Genomic DNA, 27,827 nt, shown 5'->3' with positions numbered 1-27,827 from the left:
TGCAATCAGTAAAGTTACAGCCAAAATACCAAGAATTACAACAATAAAGCAAGAGCAAGAGTCTGGCCTGGAGAGGTTCTGACAGGAAAACACGTTTTCACGTGTCTTTGATTGTGTAAGGGAGCTAGAGCTAATGAGCTAATGCTAACCCTTAGAGAAGCTAACGCATTTTGATGAAGTATTTGTTTTGAAGCGCTGATTGGCTGAAGTGCGCTGTCAGTCAAAGGAGGAACCAACGCCCCCTGCAGGAAGTTTCAATGGGCTCCTGTCCAGACTAAGCTTAACTCTAAATCCAAATGTGGATGAGGAGTGAGCGGGTCTGGTTTACGGGGCTAGAAGTTTACACCTGGACCAGAGAAGAAAACGTCCTTCGGATCTTGAACCTCATGGAAACCTTCTTTTTTGGTTTTTGGCTCAATTTTCACTCATCAACGATTAAGACTCATTTACGCTTGAGGAGGAAAGATATGGTATATATAATAGCCGAAAGCCGCCTCCTCTGAGCCTGGTTCTGCAGGTTTCTTCCTGTTAAAAGGGAGTTTTTCCTTTATACAGTTGCTTATGCTGCTCATGTTGATCTGTTAGGTTTCTCTTTAAAAGTGTCTAGAAACTACCATGTTGTAATTGGCACTTCATAAATAAATCTGAATTGAACTGAATTGAATTGAATTGAATTAAAGTGAATTAAATATGCACATGTCTGCACATGAGGCCATCGGCCCACAGCTGTTGTTTTTGACTTTGCTTTGCTTTAAGTGTGTATGACAAAAGTATCAGATCACAGGATATCGATAAGACAAGCTGACACCGAAGTAATACAGTATTCAAACTTGTTTATTCATTTTTCTTTTGTAAACTATGAATTATTTTCATGTCAAATCTTTGAGTTTTTCCACATTTCATGTCGGCTGTTCATCAAGTTCAGATGTGTCACTTGTGTAGCGGAATCGCTCACTGTGAAGGAACCTGTGTGCACTCAGTTATACAGTGATATCGATGAAAGCAAAGAATCAAAATACCATTTTATTGTGCTTCGATGAAGGCGATTAATGTTAAAACATTGCTCTATAGCTAAAGAATGTTGTTTTTGCTGTGTATGTTAAATTTCTGCACCTGCTCTATAATTCTCTCCAAACACATTTTCATTCTGGCTACTTATTCCTGCACAATATTACCTGTTAATGCTAACTGTGCGCGTCGTCCACCAATGGTTTCTCGCTGGATTGTAAATACAATTACGGACGTATTTGAGGTGCAGTGATATTGGATTTGGCTTCATTGTGTCTGCAGGTTTGAGACTGGTTTAAATAGGCCATAGGAAATTGACTCCATTTAATTTGAGCTTTGAAATGTAGACCGTGTAATCAGTTCTCGTTCACATGCGGGCCAAGATAAGACTGGTTTTATTTGTGTGTAAATCTATCCTGAGAGGCCTCATTCTTGGCTGTGGCTTTAGTAAGCTGTGCCTCGGAGCTATAGCAGTGTGCGTGTGTGTGTGTGTGTGTGTGTGTGTGTGTGTGTGTGTGTGGACATAACTGGTCCACTTGGGTTCCCCACCCTCTGCCTCAGGATCCTGGTGTAATTGAGAGATGATCTGGCCATTGCACACAAAGCGTGGCCACAGCGCCTCGGGAAGCGTGCACAATAATCTTTGTAACAAGGACGAAGACGCTTCTTCTTTTTTTCTTTCTTTCTTTTTTTCCCTCTCGAGAAGGGGAAACATGAAAAGTCAGGGAGTAATTTAATTACTGAAGTGAGCTGTTTAATTGGACAGGAGGGGGAGGCTACCTTACAGCCGACGTGCACGGCGCACGTGTGACGCCTCAAAGCGAGTGTGAACGAGTGCTTGTGCAAAAGTTGCAGTGTAATCTGATACGTGTCTGCGTTCTTAATCATTTGCATCCATATCCGTTACTTCGGCTCGACGCATTATGAGGCAAACTTGATTGTGAGTTGTCACCTGAGCCGCATTCGCCTTAATTACGGCCTCTCTCGTGGACACGCATGCATATAAATGGCTCAATTGAGGAGTGACTGAAACAGAGTTCATTTGAAAGAACTACAACAAAACCATTTGTTCCCAACAAAACAGGCATTCGCCGTATGACAAATGATGCTTTAGTCTTATGAATAATTCTCAAATTCCGAGCAATCAAGTTTTAAAGATATCGTAAATCCTGTCTAAATGGCCTCATTCATTACGTGGCAGAAGATGGGAAGGGATACTAATAAAGCGTTGCGTCTGAAATTGTCACAGACTTCAGAGGCGCTCGGCGCAGAGCTGATGTATGGTGAAGCCGACTGTACGGTGATGGAAATGTCGCCGCGGCCTCGTTAGCATTCCCGCTGTAACCCTCGGGCAGGCGTGTCAGAGTCCCTCAAAATTTACAGCTGGCTTCAGAGGCAAAAGATTCTGTGCACAACGGCAGTGGGGGACCCTCATAATGAATACACTGATCCTCGCTAGCTGTGGCGCGATGTACGCCGAGAGGAGACATTCATTCACGATCAAGCATATATATATATATATATATATATATATACAGTTTGGAGCTGATTTTTCGTGTCTTGTGTGGTTTTTGTAATGGTTTTCAGTTGCTAAGGTGCTTCACTCGATGACACAGGGGTTCAGGCCTTCTGCTAAGTTTCAGTTTCTGGATCAAAGAAGTGTTCTTCACATTTTTTAAACGCAAGAAAATCATTGTAGTGAGGGCACCGGCACAACGCTTCATACTGTCTCCCTGCAAACAAACAAAATACAGAGGCACCGCATGATTTTTGTAGTGATATTCAGCACAGACACTGAGTGTAAATCAACAATCTAACAGGTTCCCACTTACAATCCAATTTTTTTTCCTATAGCGCCAAATACAACACAATCATTTTAAGGCACTTTAACAGAGAAACACCCAACAATTCCACTGAAGCAAGCGTAGTCGATGGTGGAAAGTACTAAATATAGTACTGACCAAAATAAAGTGAATTAGCGACATTGGGTCTTTTTGCACCGGCCTCTGTATTGGAAAACCTTGCTAATACGAGGTCGGATGCACTTTTCCCAGAAGAACTAGGTTATTGCTTGTTGACATGAATTCAACAAGGTTCTAAAAATGTCAGGGAGTTTGGTTCATGCTGACGTGAGTTACTTTTGCCTTTCTATCATCTTCAATCTGTCCGTCAGTTCCTCTCTGAGCTCTGGCATCAACAAGGTATTTTGTCCCAAACAACTGGAAACTCACTGTAGAATCTTTCTGTGAACCCTCAAGACGGCCCTGAGCGACTCAGGCCTGTTGACACCAGGCGGCGCTCGGACACCGACAACACTTCGATCAATCATTTCAGCTGCAGCAGCTCATCTCACTGTGGAGTTGTTGCTAATTTGTTGGGCGAACATGTAAGATGTGGCCGGAGAGCGCTGGAGGTCGGTGAACTGGTCGCCATGTTCATTGAAGCAGTCTGAGTGGATTCCAGCTGTGCGGCGCGGTGCGTTATCCTGCTGGAAGCATCCATCAGGAGATGGTTACACCAGGGTCATAAAGGGAACGATATGGTCAGAAACAGTTCAAAACATACCATTACCACACGGCAGCAGCAGCCGGAGCCGCTGACAGAAGGCAGGACGGATCGATGTTTTCATGTTGGCCTGAGTGCGGCAGCAGAAACGGACGCTCGTCAGAACTTCTTCCAACCTTCTATCAACCCGTTTCGTTGAGTGTGTCTGAACTGTAGCCTCAGTTTCCTGTTCTCAGCCGACAGAATTGACACTTCTTGGTCTTCTGCTGCCATCGACCATCATTTTAATGGTTCCTCACGTTGGAAAAGCTGAGACGCTGTTGTCTTCCGTCACCTCCAGCCGGTCTGTCCTTTCTCCTTTCACCTTTGGTGTCAACAAGGTGTTATGTCCCAGAGAAGTGCTGCTCACTGGAGATTTTCTCTTCTTCAGCCCATTCAGTGTAAGCTCGAGGGCTGAAAGTCCCAGTGGATTATACGTTTCTGAAGTATTCAGACCAGCTTGTTTGTCATCAACAACTTCACAGCAAACAGATCATGTTTAATGTCTTCACAACAGCACCACTACATTATTCAGAGCAGTGCATCGGCTGACACCTTCAACTCATCACAGAAAGAATGTTTAGACATTCATCGTCCTCTCTGTGTTGGTTTGCATTTTTATTAACATTTTTACGCCATGTTCTCAGACCTGAGACGCAGCTGTCATGCTCACTTTTGTTCCTTTCTAAAGAACGACCACCACCGTTCAGCCAGGGCCGTTTCAAATGAGCTTTTTCTCCATTCTTAAAATTGATTGACTGATTAATGGAAGTTTCCACAGTGATTCAGTATTTGACATTAAATTTCTTGTCATATATATTATTTTTGCTATTGTTCTTTTTTTCTTTTAATATTTTCTTTTATGCTGCCTAGTTTTTATCTTATGTGCTTATCTTTTATCGCATCTGGTTTGATGTTGCTGTTGAGAAATCTCCCTCTGCCCCATATGTAAAGCATAATTGTTTCCTTTGATGATTGATTCCATTGATTATTTATTGAGTTGTGCAATGAGTGCATGCATGAATGTGAGGGCACTGGGAGGCTGCGAATGATTTGCCCCTTGTCTGAATCTGAATCTGAGCATTGAAACTCTGCACAAACCGGACGCTTGATCCCTATAAACTATACGAGAGACTGTGTGGATGGATTGTTCACCAGTAAGTCAGTCAAGTGAGCTTGAGCCTGATGAAGAGACGATGTGGATGACCCGACAAGAGGAGCAGGCTTTAGGTTCCGTTGTTGAGGGAATCGATGTGACGACTGTCATGTGATCGTCAGAAATGTAACACACCTGCAAAACTCAGCGTATCATGAGTGCACAATGGAAATTGAATTAAATAAATCTGGGAGTCTCTTTTGTTTTGTCCCGCTGCTGAAAGCCCTAAATGCTCCTAATGGTATTTAAAGCTGAGGCTTTAATGTGTTCCTGTGTCCAGCGCCTCGCAGGTTCGCCTCAGACGTGTCATTCCTCGAAGCACTAAGAACAGCTGAAAAAGTGAAACAGAACTAAGCTACTTATCCGCAATGAATTAAGGTCTAACATTTGAAAATTTGATACTGAAATTACTGTCATTATGATGCATTATGTCTGAGTGTAGTGATTGCTGTGGCGCTGTTTGAAGACAAAGGCAGGCTGTGGGGGGAGAGCGCATTCGGGGGAGAAGATGATTTCATGTATGTTAATGATATGTGAACTTCAAACCTTCGTTTCGGCAGCCATCAGCGCTCGCCTTTTCACAGCTCCTCTCCTTTCTGTTCTTTTTTCTTTAGCCAGCTAAACAGCAACACATCTGCAAGTGATTTCTCTTTCTTTGGGCTCAATGTGAGCTTTGCCCGTGGAGAAGTACTGCTCAGACAGAAAATAATGTAATTTGTGTTTGGCATGTACAAGTGTCTCCGTGACGAACAAATGGAAGGCAAATTATTGTAAAAGCCTAACAGAAATGTGTTGAATTTTTTTTTTCTTTTTTATAATCTCTTATCACTAATTGATGGATTCGGAGAGCTGTAAATGCTTTAAAACCTCATGCATCTTTTATCAAAGTACCAATGGTAAGATATACTGTTCGCAAGTGGGACTTTCTTTGGCCTTTCGCTGTGCTTTTGTGGGTCCAACGTTTGCACCAAATGTCTCAGAGGGTGCTGGCAGAGAGATGAAGTGCATACCAAAGAGCAGGGAGGGGCAAGGGGGACCACGAAGAACTGTAACCGCGTCCTTCTCAACGCTGGGTTTTCAACTTCGGCAGCAAAGACATGGAAACTGATTTTTTTTTCTGTGTAGATCGGCTGTACCTGCAAATGTTCTTCTTTCAGGATGCACATTATGAAGCAAACAGACAGTTTGTGTGATAATATTGTTGATAAGGATCATAACACTAAGATTTGTGATCACTGGCGATTTCACTCAGTGGTGTTAATGGCTTTGTGCTTTGAGATTCGTTCTGTCAAGTAACAGTGCTTTATCTCTTGGTCCTAATTTACCCTACCATTAGTTAATTGCACATTTTTTGAGATGTAATCGCAGTGAATCAAACTTTATGAAAACCTCAGTGCATGAAAACCTAATTGATTACTGTTTATTCAGTCCATTGCAAAATGTACACTGTGCATTCTGATGTTGTGATAACGACGGCTTTGTGAAGCCCCACTTTGTTTTTGGATGACGAACGTCACTCAAAATGGGGATAGGAAGTGGGGTGATACAGCGAGAAGGAGAGAAAGGCTGAATGGCTTTATTAACGTGACAACAGGAAAGAATCTTCTCCAGATGTGCAGCATCAGCTAGCATGAACTGTTCTGCATCGATAAGAGACTTTTGAAGCTCTCTTTGGTTTGACTCTACCAACGCTACTGCACATCAAATCACGTCCTGTCTGAGGTTTCAGAGTTTAGTAGTGTACTACTTGGTCTTGGTCTTGAGACCACATTTTCGAGATCTTGGCCTTGACTAACTCGTAGCCCTTTTACGGCTCGGTCTGGGGAGGCTCTGGTCGTGGTCTTGACTCGGTCTTGAGTTAGCTGGTCGTTTAGAGGTGGATGACTGCACTCCTCAAACCATGTCAAAGCGTTAGGCTGGGTAAAACCACGAATCCCAAACAAACTCAAAACAAGTGGTCTGAATATGCTAGCCCTGCTGTTATTCTCACTATTCTGCTGGATTGCTGTGAGTTTATTAATTTATTTCAGCTAACCCAAATGGGATTAAAAAAAAGTTCTATCTGATCTAATCCCACATCTTAATATTTAAGTTGTACTACTTAAATTGTTTTTAAGCAGCGATCAAATCATTTTTATGTTAACTGACACTCGAAATGCAACAAAATGTTTGTATTTTCACTTGTCATGTAAGAAAAAAGAAAAAAAAAAACTATATTCATTAAAATTGCAAAAACAATTACAGTTTGTGTTAAATCTGTATTCACAGTGATAACTGATAACTTTATTTAAAAAGACATCGGGAACAAGCAAAACTGAAGTCTCATCAGAGTCCATTCTGAAAAGTAAGACGCTAAAAAATCAATAGCTTTAGTGCTGCATTGTGCAAGCAAGAATTTATAACCCTCACACATCCAACGCCGCAATAAAACAGCCATCACTCAACATTACTGCATTTTGTTCACGTTACATTCCTTTATAGTTGCCATTAATAGTGCTTTAAGACAGCTGGGACCTCTGCTAATGAGAGCGCGGCAGCAGCACCGGCAGACTGGCAGCTGCTGTCTGGAGTTGTTAGATGACGCTGTGGGAATCGTTTCCATCATCCACCTCAAAAAGCAGCGATAGCTTCCTGATGTCAGTCACCTGCGGAAACATCTGAGCCGAGGCTGGCGTTTAACTCTAATGTCCGCCAAGCTAAAACTTACACTGCGTACTGGAACCGCTGTTAAGAGTGTTTTCATTGTATGTGGACCCTCGAGACCCCACAGCCTCCGATCGACCCCTTAATGACCACCCTGAATCCAGAACATTCCACTTTCCAGATTTATCTGGCAAAGGAGTTGCCTGAGTTTGAGTTTGAGCCTGAGAGAATCTAAAATATAAATATAAGTGACCAGCAAATGTGGACGTAAACATGGAAGCTTGAATTGAAATAAGAACTTGTCATTTCAGCAAGATTTCAGGAAGTCCATTGTCCACTTCATATTTTGTTCATTTTATTTATTTTTATTTATTACAGAGCAAACTGAGCTCTGCTAAAAGGGTGAGGATGAGTCTAACGGATAGTAAACCTTCATGATGTTCGTTCCACTCTATGCCAATATCAACAAAACATGTTGAAGTCAACTGGAAACACATGTTTACAAAGCGTTTGAATTGACTTATACTGACTGAATATTTGCCAATCGTTTTGATCTTGTTAACCTAAATTTCTGCGACGTTCTCTCTAAATGATGAAAATAAAGTTTTATCTGCAGAGTGAGTCAGGCTGCCTTCCAGGATTTCGTGACGTTTTTGCTCGGTGCGATCGGCATCCTCACAGCATGAGGCCGCACCAGGCGCTTTACAGGCGCTGAATATTTATGTCTTCACTAAATTTTTTTTGTCATCAGTTTGTGGAAATCTTTTTCCACTTTGACCATCAGGAGGTATTTCTGTTAAAAAAAGTAAAATTATCAGTGATGTGTTAGAATACTGTTAACGTGCGCTGTTAAAACAGTAAAGACAGAGTGCTGGGCTGTTTCTGCAGCACACACACACACACACACACACACACACACACACACACTTATCTCAAGGCCGTCTCCCATTGTCCTGGGAAAGCCATAAGGAGGACTCCCTTTCATGCGTCATCTCCTGTCACCGTCCTGTCCTGACAGAGGCTTAGTGACATGCGAGAGGCCTCGCCACAATGTCCTGCTTTTAGTCAAATGAAGTGTCTGGCAGCTGCCGCATTCATCCAAATCAAAGGATAATCTGCTTTCCATATAGAATCAAGTGATGATTAACTCCCCCCCCACCCTCACTAAGCGGGGGGGGGACAGGAGAGTTTTCAGGGAGGGGGGCATCTGGTAAACGTTGGCACCGATAAGGAGACAGCTGAGAGACACGGGGCGGGGCAGGTTCACCGAAAGGTGCAGAACACACGATTTGCAGGGGTTGTTTTGGTTTTTGGTTCATTTATGAGTGTCGGCCACCTGCACTGATTTTTATATCATGTCTGTAATGAATTCATTAGTGGCTTCAAATCAGTTCATATCCTTCCATCTGATCGTGTTTAAAACAATAAGTAAGGAAATACATTTTGGGTCAATTCAGACCCTGATTACGTGAGAAGAATTTTAAGTAAAAGTGGAAAACTTTCGGTGTTTCACGGTGAAATCTGAAAATGCTTGGGATTCATGTAGATGGCAGAGATGCTGCTGCTACCGTAGTAATAATTTTTTGATTATTATGTTTAATTAAACGTGCTAACTTAAGAAACAAACCGTGTGGGCCTGGTGGAGTCAGAGGGGTCGGGGGGCATGGTGTGGTCTCCGACCTCCCTCTCTGTACATAATTACACCCTCCTGGACTGACTGAGCACCAGCTAGCCCTGTTTCTCCTATACGCAGTAATTAGTCTACAATGTGAGCTGTCAACATGAAAAAAAAAAAAGAAAAAGAAAAAAAGTGCCAGTGGGGTGACCCCACATCCTCCAGCCCCATCCAACAGCTAGCACCTAGCCTTGGCCACTGGAACGCATTAACTTCCTCTCCTGATGCCCTGCTCCCTCTTCTCTCTTTTCCCTCAGCGACTCATGTCAAATCCAGGTCCCTCAGAACAAAATCTTAATAATTAACTGGCAAATTTTAACATGATTGCTTCTGACACACCTACTCTGGTAATTATTGCTTTGAGGCCATGTGCTAATGAAATTAATGCATTCATTGCCCCAACAAATTAGCATAGCTCATACAACTGGCCCACATTCTGGAAAGAGGGGAAACGGGTGGGGGTGGGGGTGGAGGGCAGCTTTGACAATAACAATTATATATATATATATATATATATATATGTGTGTGTGTGTGTGTGTGTGTGTGTGTGTGTGTGTGTATATATATATATATATTGTGTGTGTGTGTGTGTGTATATATATTGTTTTGTTTTGTTTTGTTTGCTTCTTTGTTTGCTTTGTTAAAAGTTGCCTGAAAGATGAAATGACCAGCAACAGTGAACTGAGACTAGAGCGAGCGACGCTCACTCAAAGTCCTAATAGCTGAAGCCTCTTAATGTTAACCAGGGGTGATTGCGGTAATGCATTACAGAGAGATACCACACAGGACCAAATGATTATCACCGTCATTAGAGTCACTGCCGATCTACACATACATCCCTCTGTGGACAAATATTAAACGGCCGTGCCACCGCAGACATTAAAATGTTATTATACTGATGCATTAACTCGATGCAGCAGAGATCATGTCAAGAGGAGATTCCCCACAATCACTCTGGAAATGGCACAGCTGCTCCTCTCAGTGCCCACCCGGCGGTCGTGGTCACCGGGACGCCTCAAAGACGGCATTAAGAATTGACCGGCGTGCCACAGGTACGAGGCAGATCGGAGCGGGGAAACAGTCAAGTCAAGTCAGCGTGTTCGCCTGCAGCTAAATGCTGTTTTATTACTCAAACAGCAGACGAAACGTCGACGGCGGAGACTTACATTAGTCTGAGGCGGAGAGTGACAGCTGGCGGACGTGTCTCTCTAACTTGTCCTGACACGTCGTGTTGAGCTGAGTTCAAACGGCACCGAATCATCCAATCCTGCAGCTGATCCCTGCTCAGCCCCTCATCCACCGACTCGGCTCACTGCTGCTGATATTCCTGTCTGCAGTGTGCGTACAGTGCATGACGGTAGCCATATCTGAGGCACTGAGGGTCCCTGACCCTTGACCCCTGTGGAAACCCATAGACCCTAGAGTCTGTCAGCAATGTTTTATAATGATAATAATTATAATGTTTCATTAGATATACAAATACAAACATTGGAGACAATTAAAGCTAAAAAATAAAGGATAAATTAGCAGGAATGACACAACTCAATACTTTCAGACCAAGAAAACAAGTAAATGTAAAAGAGATTAAATTCAGCAGGATACTAAAATCACAGCACATCAGAAGTGTCTCATATATATATATATATATATATATATATATATATATATATATATATATATATATATATATATATATATATCCTAAAATACGCAACAACAGCACTGTAAGGGGGAATTCCTCTTTCTGGAGGGGAAGGGAAGTTCCGATGTACTGAAATGAGCCTTTTGTCAGTTTTGTTGGTCACTTGTGCAATGGAACAACTCTCACACAGCCGAAGTGCCGGGAAAAGAAGGTTTTCGTCACACGTGATCCGAGCTGCCAGAACTCTGAATGTAGAGTAAATCCAAGGCTAAAGCTAAAACCCGAGCGCTGCATGGAGCAACGTCAGATCAACTCTTCAGCCCTCTTCACGCAGCGGTGCTCTCCAGCGAAAACGTAAAACACTTGTTGTTTGTTTTAGGGCTGCGGAGTTAACTGCGTTAATCCCGATTAATTAATTTTGGGCTGTCAAAGGATTAATTTTTTCACTGTGATTAATGAATAATTGTATAATTAAAGGTGCCTTAAGGAGTTTTCACGTTTTATGCGAAACAGCGCCCCCTGCAGGCCTTGGGCGTAACGCAGCTTAGTGAAAAACTCGTGCCTGTGGCTCCCGTGCACGGAAGAGGGGGACTCCGTCTTCACTCGTTTAGAAGCGCTCAAGTAAGATTTAAGTGTCTTCTACCTGGTGGAGTCTGTGTGGAGCTGTGGCAGTGCTAGAAGCCAGTCTGTTCTGACTTTCTGGAAGATCCTGCTCAGTTGTTGCTCACTAAGCATCTGGCGGAGTAATGGCGGACAAAACGAAACCTAACCAGCCGGAGCGCGCATTACGTCATTCCTTTCAAATTCTCCCCAAAAAAATTCTGGTGCCGGACCGGCACTGTGACTTTCAAGTGACAGTTTAGCGCTGTTAGAGGAACTTGTAATGAATATGTCAGGGCACATTGGACACATCATTAAAAATGTGTAACATATTTATGGTGGAAAATAAGTATTTTTAAGGTTGTAAAACTCCTTAATGCACCTTTAAGGTTTGGAGGGTTCAGTTTGAAAACTGTATTTCGAACATGGACGTTGTATGAAGTTGAGCTACATGGCGCTTTATTTTGAAAGAACATCCAACAAGGTCATACAGGAAATTCTTAATCTGAGATCAATTACCAACCAAGACCCTCTTTACACAAATCAGCTGATCTATCGAGCAACTGGTTTGCATTTTAAGCAAATTTAAAAAAATTACTGAATGAGATTGAACTGTTTGTTTGAACATATGAAAGCTTTACATTCTGGGCTCAAAACTGCACTGAAATGCAAAACAACACAATTTTAAACATGGAATTCAAAGTGTAATTAATTGCGAATGAATATGGACTTCCTGTGATTAATCAACCCTATATGAATGTCCGTGTTCTCCCATTGTTAATGCTCACAGCGAATCGTTCTCTGCTTGTGTGCACATCACAAAAACAACCAACAGCGCCAACAAGTGGCCCAACATTAAAACGACTACAATCAGAAATGTGATGATTTTCACGACTGCGCCTTTCATGTCTTCACAAACTCCCATCCTCACGGCTGCGTCGCTACCAGCCTTGCTAACGCTCCACAGCTCGGTTCTGCTGCTGGTCCAGTGAAAGGTTGGTGTTTCAGAGCAAACTGCACACTGTGTCACCAGGCCCGCTGTCCTCCATGGTGGAGAACAACAGCGAGGTTCGACTCCACTTAGGATCAGAGAACATGCGCTAACACACATTCCTGGATGGATAACAACACACGGCGGAGACTCCCCACGCAGACTAAATGTTTCATTGAACTTTCATCAGTGTGAATCCGTTTCAGAGTGTGTGTTTGGATGATTTCATGTTTAAATTATCCTAAACTCGGGAAAGGTCATGGTCGGAGTTACTGTGACATTTTCTTTTTTCTTGCACATCTCGCATCCCTCCTGTACACACACACACACACACACACACACACACACACACACACACACACACACACACACAGAGCAGACCCGACTGCAGACCAAACAATGAATAAAACACCCCGTCGCCAGCGTGTGACGCTTTGACCCACGGCGCAGGCATGAATACATCCAGCACATCAGCGGCACACTTCCTAATCCGAGATGGTTAGTAATGCAGCCACCTTGTCCCGCCACGTAACCCCATCTGTGATGACACATCGGCTCCGCCGCTTCACACTGATACGGCGCACAAACACAAAGTGCAACGTGTTGACGGCAGAATTTGCATGGAGGACAGAGCACAGGGGGTGTGGGGGGCGGGGTGTGGGTGTGGGGGGGGGGGGGGGGGGGGGGTGATTAATTTGTGCTCAGCAAATGAATACAGATTTTGTCATTACACGGCTTGCATCCGTTGCCAAATATTATAATGTTTCGCCCTCTTTTTTTCTGCGGCGACGAGCTCCCCGCCACAATAAGGAGGAATAAAAAGGCGGCTTACAGCTCATAAGCAACGCAACTGCTGGCAAATCAGCTAAATCACAGAGCAAAACAAAGGCCTGATTGCTCATTAGTAATATGGATCTTCTGGGCTCCAATCTGTGACATGCAGACGATGTTTAATGGCTCAAACTGTGTTAGTCTAAATGCTGACTACCTGCACAGTAAAGTCTAGAAGAATCAGACGCCGTTGAACGTTTCATTGCATTTTTTTTCTTTTGGGAGCGCACCACCGTCACTCCCCTCATCCGCACACGTCGTTAAAACCTACCTTTGCCTTGCAGATGATGCATCGCAGCCTGTCTTCACTCCCACGTCCCTGTGAGGAAACAATGTGGAAAAGTAAATGAGTAAATTAGCAAAGGAAAATGGCAGCTTGCACAGTGGACACACCACCAAGAGGCACACGTGAATGATTTCTCCGCGCTTTAATCAATACACTAATTACGTTTGTTTGTGGAAACGTTACAGTATTTTTTTTAAAACGAAAGCTGCATTAGACATAATAATGCTAATTTAATTACTGTGCTGAAAGCTAGTGCAGTGCAGTGGGCGGCCTTGAGGAGCACAACATGATGCTTGTTTATAAAGAGACACAAAGCACAATAATTCACACAGAACTAAGAGTTACCTACAAAGTACAACAATGAAAATTGGAAAAGAAAAAGAGCAATGAGAATTAACACAAGTGGTAAACACAATTAGAAAAAAAGAAAACAAGAGAAACTCACAATACACGCCAACAAAAATGGGAAACATGATGAGAAGACAAAAGAGAGGAGGCAGAAGACAGCCATGAAACAGGCGACTTCAAAATACACAACAATGACAGAACAGGAAACGAGGAGGACAACATATCCACACACATCATAGAAAGCAACAACAAAATCAGAAACAAAAACGATCTTCATGGAGGCGAAATTAAGACATAAAAAAGCTGTGCATGCCAACAAGAACATCATCTAAATGCTGTGAAGAACTGAACAAAGTTGTAAAGATACAACAAATACCAGATGAAAAAGGACAACACAGTTATTTTGATTTTTTTTTTTATGTATCACTGTAAACAGTGAGCAAGACGGGCATGAATCGTAGAGCCCATGGACCAAACCAGCTTCAGTTCAATTCTGTTTTATTTGTCTAGAAGAAAAAACACCACAGTCAGTTCAAGATACCTCTACGTAGAAAAACCAACAGTTTAACATAAGCAAGCAGAGGAGGTGGAGAAAGGAGAAACTCGATTTAACAGGAAGAAACCTGCACCTCATATCCATGGTGAGTTAAATAAGCAATTAAAAAGAAAAGAAATACACTCATTTTACACTGTTCGGGATGATAAATTCATTAAACCAACAGCAAAAAAGCTATTTTTCTTGAGGTTTAGTCAACAAACTTTACTGATTTGATAAATGTAAATCATCATTTCATATCATCCACATTAAACTACTGCAATTCCCTTTTCTCTACTATCTCCTGATATTAACACTGTGAAATTCCCCTGCCAGACTTTTGACCAGACGGCGTCTGTCCTGGTTGCTCGCCCCAGGCTTCCTTATTTCAAGAGCTTTTAACTGATTTTGAGTCTGTTTGTTACCTGAGATTGTCTGGTTGATTCCTTTTAATGGTGTCAAACACCCGACCCGCCGCTGCGGGTGAAGGAGGCTGCACCTCACTACACGGCATACAAAAGAACTCCGCTTCAGTTGATGGATTTTCATCCTCCCAGGACTTTACTTAGTCTTTTATGTGATTTCCTGAATTTGTTTTTATTGCTTTAAACCAGAAGTCTTCAACAGGGGGTCCGCAAGGCCTGGAGGGTCCATGGAGGTACTGCAGCGGGGTCGAAAGTTTTATGATTCATTTTATTTATTTATTTATTTATTTATTTAGATTTCCTGGTTGTTTTCCCAATATTTTTTACTCTCCACAAATTGAAATTTCTTTAAGGGCACATTACCCTCAATCAGCAGCTGATGAGGGTCAAAACAAACAAGGGAACCCTCTGTTATATATCAGTTTGGGGGTCCTTGGCCTGAAAAACACTGAAAAAAACCTGCTTAAAGCTTCTTTTTTTCATTGTAAAACACATTGTAAATGAAAATTTGAAAAGTACTTAATAAATAAAGTTATTGTATGTGACGCACGGCAACAGAACTGTTGTATTACAATCTAGCCCTGTTTACACGTCCGTAGGTGAAAAGGCTAAACTTCCCTAGCATAGCGGTGCTCAGAGACACGGAGAGTGCAGCTTTCTTAATTTGCACCACAATGCAAAAATGAAGTATTTATTTTTAATTGAAGTGTTGTCGTGTGAACGGTGCCCGTGTTTTACAGGATTTGTTTTCCTGCTGATTTTTGTCATTTAATCTGAACGCTAAATGCAGCACTTAACATGACAGAAGACGACCAGCAACAAAAACCTGTCGGGAGCAACCGTCAAGCTGCTTGCTAGCTTCCCCAGAAAGATGCTAATAGGAAAAAGAAGAGGCATTAGCACAAACACAGAGTGCCAAAGCGGTGGCGGATAATCTGCGTGGTGTGCACGAGTACATTTTGATAGATGTTAATGGAATATAATTATAGAACAGCGCTATTAGGCGATGTGATTTTATAAAGAGGACCATTGCCCCCTGGCACCGTGGCCTGATTGCTGTGAGTGTTGGGCTAATGAATGTAAACCAGGTCTGTTTGTAATGATGAGAATGATCAACCCTTGAGAGAGAGAGAGAGAGAGAGAGAGAGAGAGGGAGAGAGGAAATAGAGAAATGGGGAAGAGGGTTCACTCACTATTCACACTGCTTGCAATTAAAAGGAGACACAGACAGGCGCACTAAACACATTTATCACATATGAGAAACATATCAACTACATGTCAGCGTTTAAACTCGTCTCATTATGGCTCTTATCTCTTCACACTCTACCTCTTGCTCCTCCCAGTCAATGCTATATTTAACTCCTCCGCCGCTTCTCTTCTTCTCTTCTTTTCAACTGTGGTTCAGTTCAGATGGTCGGGATTAACCAGCTCTGGAAGCACGGTTTCCATTAACCTCCGCAGAGGGAAACTACAGGCTGAAACACGAAGAAAGGATTCATCTGCGGGGTTCTGGAAATCCTTCGGACAAAGTGGCGATAAACAACAAAACATGCTCAGTAGAGGAGCAATGAGAACAATGTTTTCCTCCAGAGCGACATCAATCCTAGTCCACATTCTCCTGGTCCTGGTTCCAGTCCACATTCGCCTGGTCCTGGGCCAGAATCTCCTGGACTTGGTAGGTTTAGTTTTTACAGTCACCGTAATGATAATCCAGCTTGGTGTTCTGTCCATACGAACGTCCGTTTTCTCCCATTGTTAATGTTTTCTCTGCAGCATGTGTGTGTGTGTGTGTGTGTGTGTGTGTGTGTGAGTGCGGGTTTTCGTATGGTCGTGGGGACAAAATGTCCCCACAACATAGGAAAACCAGGCACAATGTCATTTGTGGGGACATTTCTTGGGTCCCCATGAAGGGAAACAGTGTTTTCTCGACCATGTTGTTGTTACTGAAAAAAGTAAAAGTACAAAAACATTTCTTTAGGGCTACGCTTTGTTTTGGTGTGGGTTAGGGTTAGGGTAAGGGTCAAGGTTAGGGGCTAGAAATGAATGGGAGTCAATGGAATGTCCCCAAAAGAGTGGGAAACCCAACACGTGCGTGCGTGTGTGTATGTGTGTGTGTGTGTGTGTGTGGCTTCATTACAAAAACAACCAACAGTGTCAACTAGTGGCCCAGCATGAAAACTTCAAGGTTCCTATCATTTCTGTGTAATGTCCGGAACTGAAGCACAAACAGTGAAGCGTTCACTTTAACCTTGCTGTCTGGATGGTACCTGGAAGGAATTCTCTCAGATGCACAGAGAAATATTTGTTGGTTCAAAGTAAATGTTTTACTTTTGTAATTAATTCATTTAAATGATTCCAGTGAAGTCCCACCCCCCAAATAAAACACAACAACTGAGTAAATATTCACAGCACAAGGCACAGCTGTATTATTCAAGGCCGTGCTGCATTCTAGTAACCGTCCCACAATGCAGCTGGTGCATGTGTGGCAGTATTTACACATCCGTCATGCTGCGTCTGATCAAGACAGGTTCAAGATATAAAGGTTCGTCCTGATTTGATGCAAAGTTTTGGTGGAAGCCAACGGAAATCTGGCGTCTCAGCCACCTGCTTCATCTGGTTAACTGTGGATGAAGGCGCAGATGAAACAGCATATTTGTTAAAAGGTCATAAAGAGCCGTAAGAGCTGACAGTCAGGCGGCATGTCCTTCTGATGTTTAGCATGTTTTGCTTAGTGTCATTACAGGTGTGTGTGTGTGTGTTCAAACAGCAGCGTGTGATCAAGCCTGTCCTTCATTTGTCTGATGTGGAGGCTTCTGTAGCCACGTGTCGGAGTGAAATCCCCGACCGGCTACAGGTTCACCTGCTGCGCCATCATTTGACCTCCCAGTGCTGCTTAACTGTGTTGATCAAAGTTAATGAGAAACCTTGCGTTGGATGATACCATTCTAATTAATACTGATGTCGTTTCACTGACAGAGTGATGGTTTGTTCTATAAACTGAAAATAAAGTGAGTAATAGAAGCAGTGAGGAAACATTTCGCAAACACACAGACAACAATATTACAAATATATAAAAAAAACAAAACATGCTGATTATGTAATAAAAACTGCCGAGAGGGAATGGAAAGCAAGCATGCCACACAACAGAAACGCATAATTTCATCAAAGACACACACACACACACACACACACACACACACACACACACACACACACACACACGGGTGTGTGTGCGGCAGTGTCCTGTGTGTGTGGCGCCGGTGGGCGGGTCCGGGGCAGCAAGCCGCCGCACCAGGCCATACCAGGCTGGTGTGGCGGTGCGAGCTGTGCGCCCCGCCCCGCTGCCCTTGTGCTGTAGCTCAGTGAGCAGCGGGGGGGATGGGGGGATGGGGGGCGGGGGGCTCACCCCTCCAGGAATGTACGGCTCATAATGAGGGTCAGGGGTCGACGTGGCAGAGCGCCGGGGGGCCGGGATCTCCCAGGCACACTCAGTCACTGACTCTGTCCCTATATTTAAATCCTGCCTCGGGACATGATTTTCAAAAGGGCATCTCCTAACTAGTTCCTGGTTTACTAATTAGTTCTGCGCTGTGCTATTTGTCTTTAGGAAGCCTGAACGGGGAGGGTGGGTGGAGGGGTCAGTCGGGGGGGCAAATGAGACGGTCTAAAAAAAGATGGCAGCGTATGTTTTGCCTCAGTGCGGACAATAATCATTCAGAGAGCGCCGCCGACACCAGCACCAGCTATCTACAGACCCAGCTGAAGGTTGTCCGAGGAAGTCTGCTTCTCCCGGAGCGGAGCAGAAACATGGCAGTGAAGCCAGGAGTCTGCAGGCCGAGTCAGGATGAGCCATGGCGAGCTCCATCACCACAGTCCGGGGCACAAAATCAGATTTATTCTGATTACTTTTTTATTTCCTCTCCATGTCAAGCACTGTCTGCTACTTTTAGAAGACTGAAGCCTGTTTAGCATGATGTTACACGCGAGACACCATAGTTCACCTTTACCTTTCAGAGTTTTTGAAAATGATGTCTGTTTTACACAGAAACAGCAGAAACACTGAAAATGATGTAGTCTCGCAAAATGCATCAACAGTTCAGTGTTTTCACTTGAAAACGTGTGAACGACATTAAGATAGGCCTCCATCCTCTCACACAACAGCAAACACCATATTCGTACCTTTCTATTTCATGCATACATGTAAACAAACACGAATAATTAAAAACACTGATTTCAATATGAAAGCCAACAAATGAAATTTTTGGAAATTTGGAAAAACTCTAAACACTTATTTTCAATTTTGGGCTAAACTGGGAAAAGAAATCCACAATGTGTTACAAATAATCCCTATCTGAGTATTAGAAATTATGTTTAACATGAAAAGGACAAGATAAATGAATCAGAGGGGGTGTTTAAGGTGTAGTGGACGATTTTCTCAAAAAAGTTGAAGCCAAACGTCTGTTACTTGCTTTTTGAAAAACGTGCATGCGCCAGACCATCCTACCTGCTCTGCTGCTCCTACGAGCGCGCTTGACGGCGTGACGCAAGCATTCCTTCAGCGTGATTGACATGTCGGAGGACCAATAGTTGACGCTATCATCAAGCCATTCATTGGCTAAAACATCGTCCATTATACCTTTAAGCTAAATTATTTAAGTTTTAGTTGACCTGAGAACCATTCAATGCACATTTTCTGAGAAAGAAAATAAACTAGAATTTCTCCCTGAGAGTAAAAAGGAAACAGTACTGATTAAATTTGATCTGGTTTGCAGTTCATAGACCAAGAGCTTGTCTGGTTTTCTTCTGCACTTGGATCATAAACTGAGAATAAAAGACTCTGTGGAAAAAAAAGTTTTCTTGTCTGTTTTTATATTGTTGGAAAAGCTCCAAAAGAACTTTAATGGCACTTTAACAACAAAAAGTTTATGTTTTATAAATAAACTACAAGTTGAGTTGACGCAGAGTTGTGCGATCTCATTGAAACTTGAATTACTGAAAACGTGAAATCGGCTGGTTTCTTTCAGTGTCAGTGGTCGACAGCGCATGGCTCCCAGTCCCAGCTGACTGCTGCTCCCACGGCCGATCTCCCTCTCACACACACACACACACACACACACACACACACAAGTCAAATCATTATTGGATTACATTTTTCTGGCTTCATAAAATGCGGTTAAGAGGCACTTTAGACATATGTGCATGACCTGCTTTCCAGAGATGGCTATCAGAGCAAAAGTGACAGGTCAATTGCTGATTTCTGTTCTGTAAAAGGGGAAAGGGGCTCCCTTCCCTGAGCACTCTAAAAGGTTGCATGCTCTCTGCCTGTCTGTCTGCTGCCCTCTCTCTCTCCCTCTCTCTCTCTCTCACACACACACACACACACACACACACACACGTGCACAAAACACTAAAGCAGTCCTGTAGCAATGCAATGCAGCCCAAAGCATTCCATTGTGTGTGTGCGTGCATGCTTGCGCTACAACCCTGTGTGTGTGTGTGTGTGTGTGTGTGTGTGTGTGTGTGTGTGTGTGTAGTATAATTGTATAGTGGGAAGACACACGCTTAATGGAAGTGGCTCTTCACTCTGACAGCTGGGTGGTGCAGATGAAAGGTCTGCTGTAACATGTTGTCTGCCACTTGTGGAGTATTCAGAGAGCCGCGGAGCTCGCTAAGGAGTGGACAGCACAACAGCAGACACAAAGACTTTATACTCTGATTTATACGCAATGACCGCCGTGCCGGCGTAGCAGCCCACAGATATGTCCTGGTCCAGAATTACATTTAGATGGCATTATATACGACTGGAGTGTGTTTATACCTCAAATGGGAGAAGGCAGCAGGCAGACGGGCCATGAGATACGGTCTGAAAGTGCTTAAGTAGCAGATAAGACTCATTTGTTTCTCTTTTGCCCTCAAGATGGCTCAAACCCTGGGATGGACAGGCTTCATACTGCAGAACGTTAATTCTTTGGAAGTTTATAAAAATGAATGAATGAATGAATGAATAAATCTTTAAAAAAAATTGTCCTCATACAATTTTTGGTAGCTTCGTTTTTAATTCACTGAAATTTATCATTGATTAATACAGTTTTTTTATATTTTGAAATTTGTTTAGTCTGTATTGACTTTTCCCTCTATATCATTTTGGCCTTTTGCTTTTCTGCTGATATTTACCTTTTGATTTTTGCTCAAAAAATGTATTCAGCATTTTTATATTTCATATTCTTCAGCGTTTGTTGTTCACTTCACTGGCAGCACATCTGTTTACACATGCTGTTTTTTTTATCTTTCTTTATTGTTGACTCTGGATTAAGGATGTGATTACTTCTATTTTACTTAGTTGAAATTATTGTGACTTAAGTAGATTTTTTTCTTTTTGTTTTGAAAGTGTGAAAATGTTTTTTTTTTTTTTTTGTTGACATTATTTCCTCTCTCAACTAACTGAAGCTTCCAGCTGTCAGGTTGACTTAATGAAATGGTCACCTGGAACTGTTAAACAAAATGAATGAAAGTCCAGTAAATATACTTCTTTTGGGATGAGAGTGATTAAAGAGTTTGGTTTGAGGCCACCAGGTGAATCTGAATCAGGTGTGATGCTTTGGACTCCTGGCCCGGCCTGAAGAGGCGGCCTCCACGAGGCTGAAGAGCGCTTCAGTTTGAGCTGCAAGGCTTCTGTAGTCCTGTGAGGGAGATGTTTCTCCAGCGAGTCTCATCTGATCAAAGGCACTGAAGGAAAATGCCAACGACTGCGGCCAAACCTGGAGACACCCAGACTGCCATTGATTTTTTTTTTGCTCAATAACTTCATAAACCCAGCACCGCCAATTACTCATAACAGTGATATACATGCAGTGTGTTTAGCAAACGCCTCACAGAATGATGCTTCGGCTGCTGTGTGGAACGGCATCCACATAAAAGAGTCCATAAAAAAGCCACAAAAAACATCCACAAATGTGAGAATGTGAGTTGCACTTAATAAAACAGGAAGCGATGGTGCAGAACAGGAAACCACAGTGGGGCACGCTGAGTACAAAGAGGACCAGTGGTCTGAAACATGGCGCTGCCCACTTTGTTGTGGTCAGTCGTCATGGTAACAAGAACATCTATTCCAGCAGTGAAGTTTAGTTTGGATGCAAACCCAAAATCCCCAGTGTATCAAACCGGAAATACGGTTTTCACCAAATTCAAATCCATCTTATTGTGATTTAAAAAGACAAAAAAAGATGTTTTGAAAGATGTTCAAATAGTAAAACATTTCCAGAAATATGTATGAAGGAAATCCTTGAATTCGCATCGGTAAAATAAAAATAAATGTGAATTTTAACAATGTGGAGTAAAGATTTCTCCTTTTCAGAGAACTGATCAGTTCGGTTTCATTAGTATTGCACCATTTAGATCACAGTCAAAAACCCAAAACCCAACAACTCCACAAACTTAACGGTGATCGTTCATTAGTATATTTTAAAGCAATCTAATCATATAAAACATGATATAAAAGCTAATTTTTCTTGCACACCAGGGGTTTGTTGCTTCAGCGAATTGACTGCATCTGAGGCATTAAAGTCATCTTCTAAATTTACATTTCCACGTCAACACACCTCCTTACTCACGTTTCAGCTTCTGCTGAGAAATACTTGGTTCTTGGTAGTAATTATACATTCTGGCAATTTAGCTCTGGCAGCGACGGCAGCAGCATCAGTTCGCTCGGAATTATCGGCGGAAGGGAAATTAGCATGAGCAGCAAGAAGCACCGACTGAAAGAAAGAAAGCAAGACGCGCGCCACCTTCGGAAAGTTCTGTTTTATCAGCCGGGTAGAGTGAAAAAGCCATCTTTAGGGAGGTGCAGCGCAAAAGCTCATCGTCGGCTTCTGCATTAAAAAGGCTGCTGGTGCAAGGAGGACGACAGATGTTAATGAGCTGTTCTGCTGGAGGTTACCGGTGTCGGGTGCAGTGACAGCCTCCTGGATTTCTGCCAGTCCATTATGAGGCACTTCTCACTGTCTTTGTCTGAGGGTTTCAAATGTACGATGACGTGTTTCCATTGTTCGCAACTCTCATTAAAACTAATTGGTGTAACCATTGGGAAGGTAGCTCATTAGGCAGAAAAAGTTTTGTCTCGATAAGGAATGCTAACATGGCGATCGCATTTAGAAACTAGACACGAAACTATTGCCCCTTCACATTTTGACAAAAAGGTGGGGGAAAAGAAAATGAAATACCCAAGGTTCCTAGAAGGAAGCTTCCTCTTACCCTTTGGATCCATGTAGAAAGACACATATGATGAGCTACTAAAGTCTTGCAGTTGCAGAAATTTGCGGGTGGCTCTCTGGTTAGAAGTTCACCATCTCTGCATATGAAGCACTCTGACGTCTCTGTGGAGGCAGAGAAGGCAGAAGTTGAGCGCTTTCATCGTGTCTCTGAGGCGATGGCCGACTAAATGGTTTGAGTCCTACACTCTCTGCTCGCTGTTCAGCAGCGCTATTTTAGCGTCCAGTCTCTGTCTGGGTTGTAGGATAACACCAATGACAAGAACATTAGAAATACCTTACTATCAATTTCTATTCAATTCAGTTTAATTCTGTTTTATTTACTGAATGCCACAACCTGCAATACAACACAAACGTCTCAAATTAATTTGAAGAAAACGCTCACAATGCCAAATGAGCGAGCATAAGAAACAAAAGAAGAGGAAGAACTCTCTTTTCACAAAGAAGAAACCTGCAGAACCAGACTCAGAATGATGTTGGAGTCTGAAAACATCAGAACTGAAGATTCCCCCTGTTACAGATACAGTTTTGCATTGTTTGCACTAAAAAAAAAGAAAACAAAAAACATATATCATCATAACCTTCATATTTTACAAACAAATTTTGGGCATTACAACATAAACATGTGGACTCCTGATCCAGGACAGTAATAATACTGAATTCATTGAGTTTAAACAAAAAACAAGTAAAGTCACCTCTGTAAGAAAATAAAACATTGATGCTCAAAAGAACTTATCAAGTCCACTCCTCAGTATTCAAAGTACTGTAAATTATTTTCATATGCCTTAATTCTGCTTCAGTACAAGATCTCTCCTAATCACCAATCGACACAGACTGGACACCATTTGTCCATTTCCATTGTTGATGACTAGTATTTATCTTGAGAAGTTGCAGCTGTATTGAACAACATCTTTACATCTTGCACAAAATGGAGAAAGGAGCTGTTCAGCAAGATGATTTCAGAAAGATGCTGTTAAGGTAACGGAGGTAATTGTGCGGATCTGTTCTCAGGTCGGACTGCTGGACTGAATATAAGACGTGATTGAGTCCGTTGGGTTTGAGAGACAGTGAGAGGAAACACTCGACCAAGTCTCTTCCTTCCACGCTCTTAAAACGTTAGAGACTTTATCTGCAGGTGTACTGAAACTGAAACTGGTAACTTCATTATCTGCCTTAAATAATCCCTGGAGAGAAAATCCTAAGCATAAACAAACAAACAGATAAATAAAAAAATAAATAAAGACACACACAGACACACACACGCGCACACACACACACACACACACACACACACACACACACACACACACCACTAGTTTGAAGTTTACAGATAGATAATTTATTGTTTTGTGATTTGATCATTTGTAATCTTTAATGAAAGGGATGGATGGATGGATGGATGGAGGAATAAAGTAAAGATAACCTGGATGCAGAATTATCATCCATCTAGTGCTGTCAATTTTAACTGCGATTAATCCATTGAGGTCTGCCAATTGGGTCAAAGAAAAGAACTAGAGGATAATAGTGTTTTTTCCTGACATTGGGACTGATTTATGAGGATTAGATTCTTCATTGCAATTAATCTCAACTTTAAAAAAGTTAATTGTTGACAGTTCTCCATGAATTATTCACGATTATTGCGATTAATGCGATTAAATTGCGATCAATGCGATTAAAACTGACAGCACTACATCCATCATTATAATTTTTTTTTTTTTGGCTGCTGCAGGTTGTTTAGGAGGGTTCAGTTTTGTCTGTTGCTACAGTCACTATATCACAATTTACGTTTCGCTGGTCCTGATTTAATGTCTTAGCAGAAATAAAAAAAATAAATAAACCAAAAAACAGAGCTTCCAAAGCTCCGTTTCAAAGAACAGCCAAGAGAGCCACCAGAGATAAGAAATAAGACGGTTTCTCTTCAGTGTTGTTATCATAAGTGGTTGCTGGTTCAATGAATGGGTCGATGTGAAACGCCTCCAGAACATTCCAAACTATAGAGAATAAAATGTGCATCACATGTCAGTCAATGGTAATACTTATGTCCTAAACCATACAGCAGTCATTATACTGACTCTTATGATCGTCAGTTGATTGTCAATTGATTTAGAAGTTGATAAGCTTTGATAAACTGACTTCTAAAAGTTTTTTTTTTTAAGTTTTGAGATAAATCAAGTAGAGAGAATCATAAAAGGCGTAAGTAAATGACACAAAACAACAAAAAACCATCGAATCTGGGAGTGACATTATTTGTTTCATTTTTAATCATAAGCTGGAAAAGGTAAAAAAATAAAGTCTCTGATGGTAACTGCACTCACAGCTTGCTTTGGTATCCATATAAAGGCCTTGGGCCACATAAAATGAAAACCTGTTTCAGCAAGTGTGAGAGCATCCTGATAGACGGACCAGGATGCTGGAAATTAATGACAATGGGATATTTTGCACTTTTGCAGTAAATAACAATCATATTGAATTTACTGACAATGCCCGATGTCTCCCAGTCAAGACATACAGAGCAGGAGCTACATCCAGCACAAACCTGAAGACGTGCGAGCCCTAGCATTAGCCCCAAGCGTTAGCTTTGAGATCCATGCATTGTTTTTAATGCTGCTAGCAGCACCTTCTGGATTTTACTTTGCCAATATTTTCATCAGCACTGATTGCCAAGCAGAGGCTTTGAAGCCAGATATTAGACAGTAGCTGTGAGCCAGATTTGCAGGTTTCATCCTTCCAAAAAAAAAAAAAAAATTAAAAGGAAAAGGCACTGGGAGACAGTAAGTTGGAGGGGTTGCTGTCATGTCATATGTGGGCTCGCCGGCATGGGGGATGAACTGCTGCCTCAGAAGCTCCTGTCTCTTTCGGGGCCTCTCATTGAAGCGTGTTGCTTCAGGTGAAAATCTATCCGCAGATGAAAAATCTTTTAATCAAAGGGTGGGTTGTTAATGTAGCCCAGCGCCATCTGTGTAAGCACTTTTTATCACTGACCAGGCATATATCTCCACTCGAATTAATATCTGTGAGACACGTCCGGGAGCACAGAGGGAGAAAGGATGCGAAACCTGAATTTTGGTGTGGCCCTAAATCTGGCATTTGGAAACAAATGCGTCTTGTCCTGCTGCCACTTGCTGAACACCGCTGTTAGCGACACCAATCATCGGGCCTTCCACTTCCCAGTCAAGCACTTTCCAACCACTACTCCGTGTCACGATTCATATGTTGGCCTCCTTTTTGTCCGCCAGTCGAACAGTGTCTCAGGTTTAGCCGGTTTTCACTCACTCTCACAATAACTTGCTGAAGAGTTTGCAGAAAATAATGGAGCCGTGCAGGCGCAGGCCCATGGAGTATGACAGTCTAGCTAACAGGCAGTCAGTGTGTTACAGCAGCCTGACCGAGGAGATTTCCAAAGTTGCTGCTGATGGCAGGTTCACCAATTATAACCCACCAGTCCTTTTTAACATTTCACTCCCCTGAATTGGTGCTGCTTTTACGATCATTATGGCAAGCCCCGAGGCACTTCTGGAGCTAAATAACAGCGCTGCTGCTGAGAAAATAACTAGAAAACACCATTACAACAGAGATGTAAACACACGGCGTGTCACTCGCAGCCGAACTGACACGTCTGCGTGATCTGTGACTCCCGTAATTAACTGTCAGCAGTGTCAGCGCTCGCTGGCATCTCGCGTTGAGGATGGGTGCTTGACTAACTGGCTCCAGTCGCCCTCCCAGCACGCTTTAACGGCTAGCAAAAAAATTTCCCGCGCGCCGCGGCGGCTGCGGCGTCCGAATGGGGTGGCGACGTTATCACAGAGCGGGAATGTACTGTGGTGGGGGAGGGGGGCACGCTCGACGTGGGCCGGCGCCGGTGATGTTACGAGCCTCAGAAAGATAATGACATGAGGACGGCAGCAGTGGAAGCAGCAGAACTGAGCGGCGCCGGTGAAGGACTGAATCGCCATGCGGCGCACTACAAAGTAAACACATGAGGAAAACGCCAGATTGGGATAATTTAATTGTCCGTTGCATTGCTAACGACCTCATTAACAGAAGAATGATGGGAAATCAGCATGGCCTGGGCAAGGAACCGCCTGTGTGACAGCCATCTGGCTGCGGTAGGGGGTTGCGGCGGTGTCGGGGGGGCTGGGTGGGGGTTGGGGGCCTTGTAAGTTAACACCACAAACATCACAAGCTCCAGGCTGAGAGCACCTCTACATGGAAACTGGGATCACTGGAGTCAGCAGGGCTTTTGTTTTCACCCTCTACATTTCATAGATGTCTAATCAAAGTCAGTGAGTGAAATTTAATAAAGTAGGAAGTCTTGGAGACATCCTGGTTTTGGTGAGGCGCAGCTTGTTTTATATCTCCTGAAAGCTTAAAAAAAAATTATCCTATGCGTAAATACAAGCAGTAACACTTGAACATTAACAAATCCACATTAGAAATGTGAATTATCTTCCATTTCAGTTATTTACCAGGACACTGATTTAATTATTCATCATTTTGATCAGATACCATCTAGAAAATGTAACTTTTTTGAGGAACTTCATTTATATACTTTATTAATACAAGTACATATAGTTCTTTCCAACTTTATATCTCTGTTGGTGCATGTGTTTGTTTATTCGTTCATACCTAAATCTGTTTACATCCTCGCTTACTGATGACTTTTAATCCTTGTGTAGGAATAAAATATCTCAAATTTTCTGGGTGAAAACCTATTTTAGACCAAGTGAAGGCTAAAGGTTAAACGAAAATACTTCCCACTAAAATGAAGATGCGAGGCCCCACGTTGGTGCGGTGGTGCAGTGGAAGCCACAGTGAGGAGTTTGAGTCCGGGCTCAGAGAACTTTGTGTGTCAGGCTCCGTGTGTGGGAGGGGGAGT

The 27,827-nt window shown here is 42.6% G+C and overlaps 1 long non-coding RNA gene across 1 annotated transcript in view; it reads left to right on the top strand.

Annotated features, from left to right (window-relative positions):
• Positions 1-16,350: 16,350 nt before the first annotated feature.
• Positions 16,351-27,827, top strand: part of LOC115382318 (uncharacterized) — a 159,631-nt gene continuing 148,154 nt past the window's right edge. The window contains exon 1 of the long non-coding RNA XR_003930525.1: positions 16,351-16,404. This is a non-coding gene — a long non-coding RNA (uncharacterized LOC115382318). The remainder of the gene's footprint in view (positions 16,405-27,827) is intronic.

This window comes from Salarias fasciatus, chromosome 23 (assembly GCF_902148845.1).
Source record: "Salarias fasciatus chromosome 23, fSalaFa1.1, whole genome shotgun sequence".
Lineage (NCBI taxonomy): Eukaryota > Metazoa > Chordata > Actinopteri > Blenniiformes > Blenniidae > Salarias > Salarias fasciatus.
The sequence above is the reverse complement of the archived record's forward strand: the minus strand, read 5'-3'. Positions and strand labels throughout refer to the sequence as shown.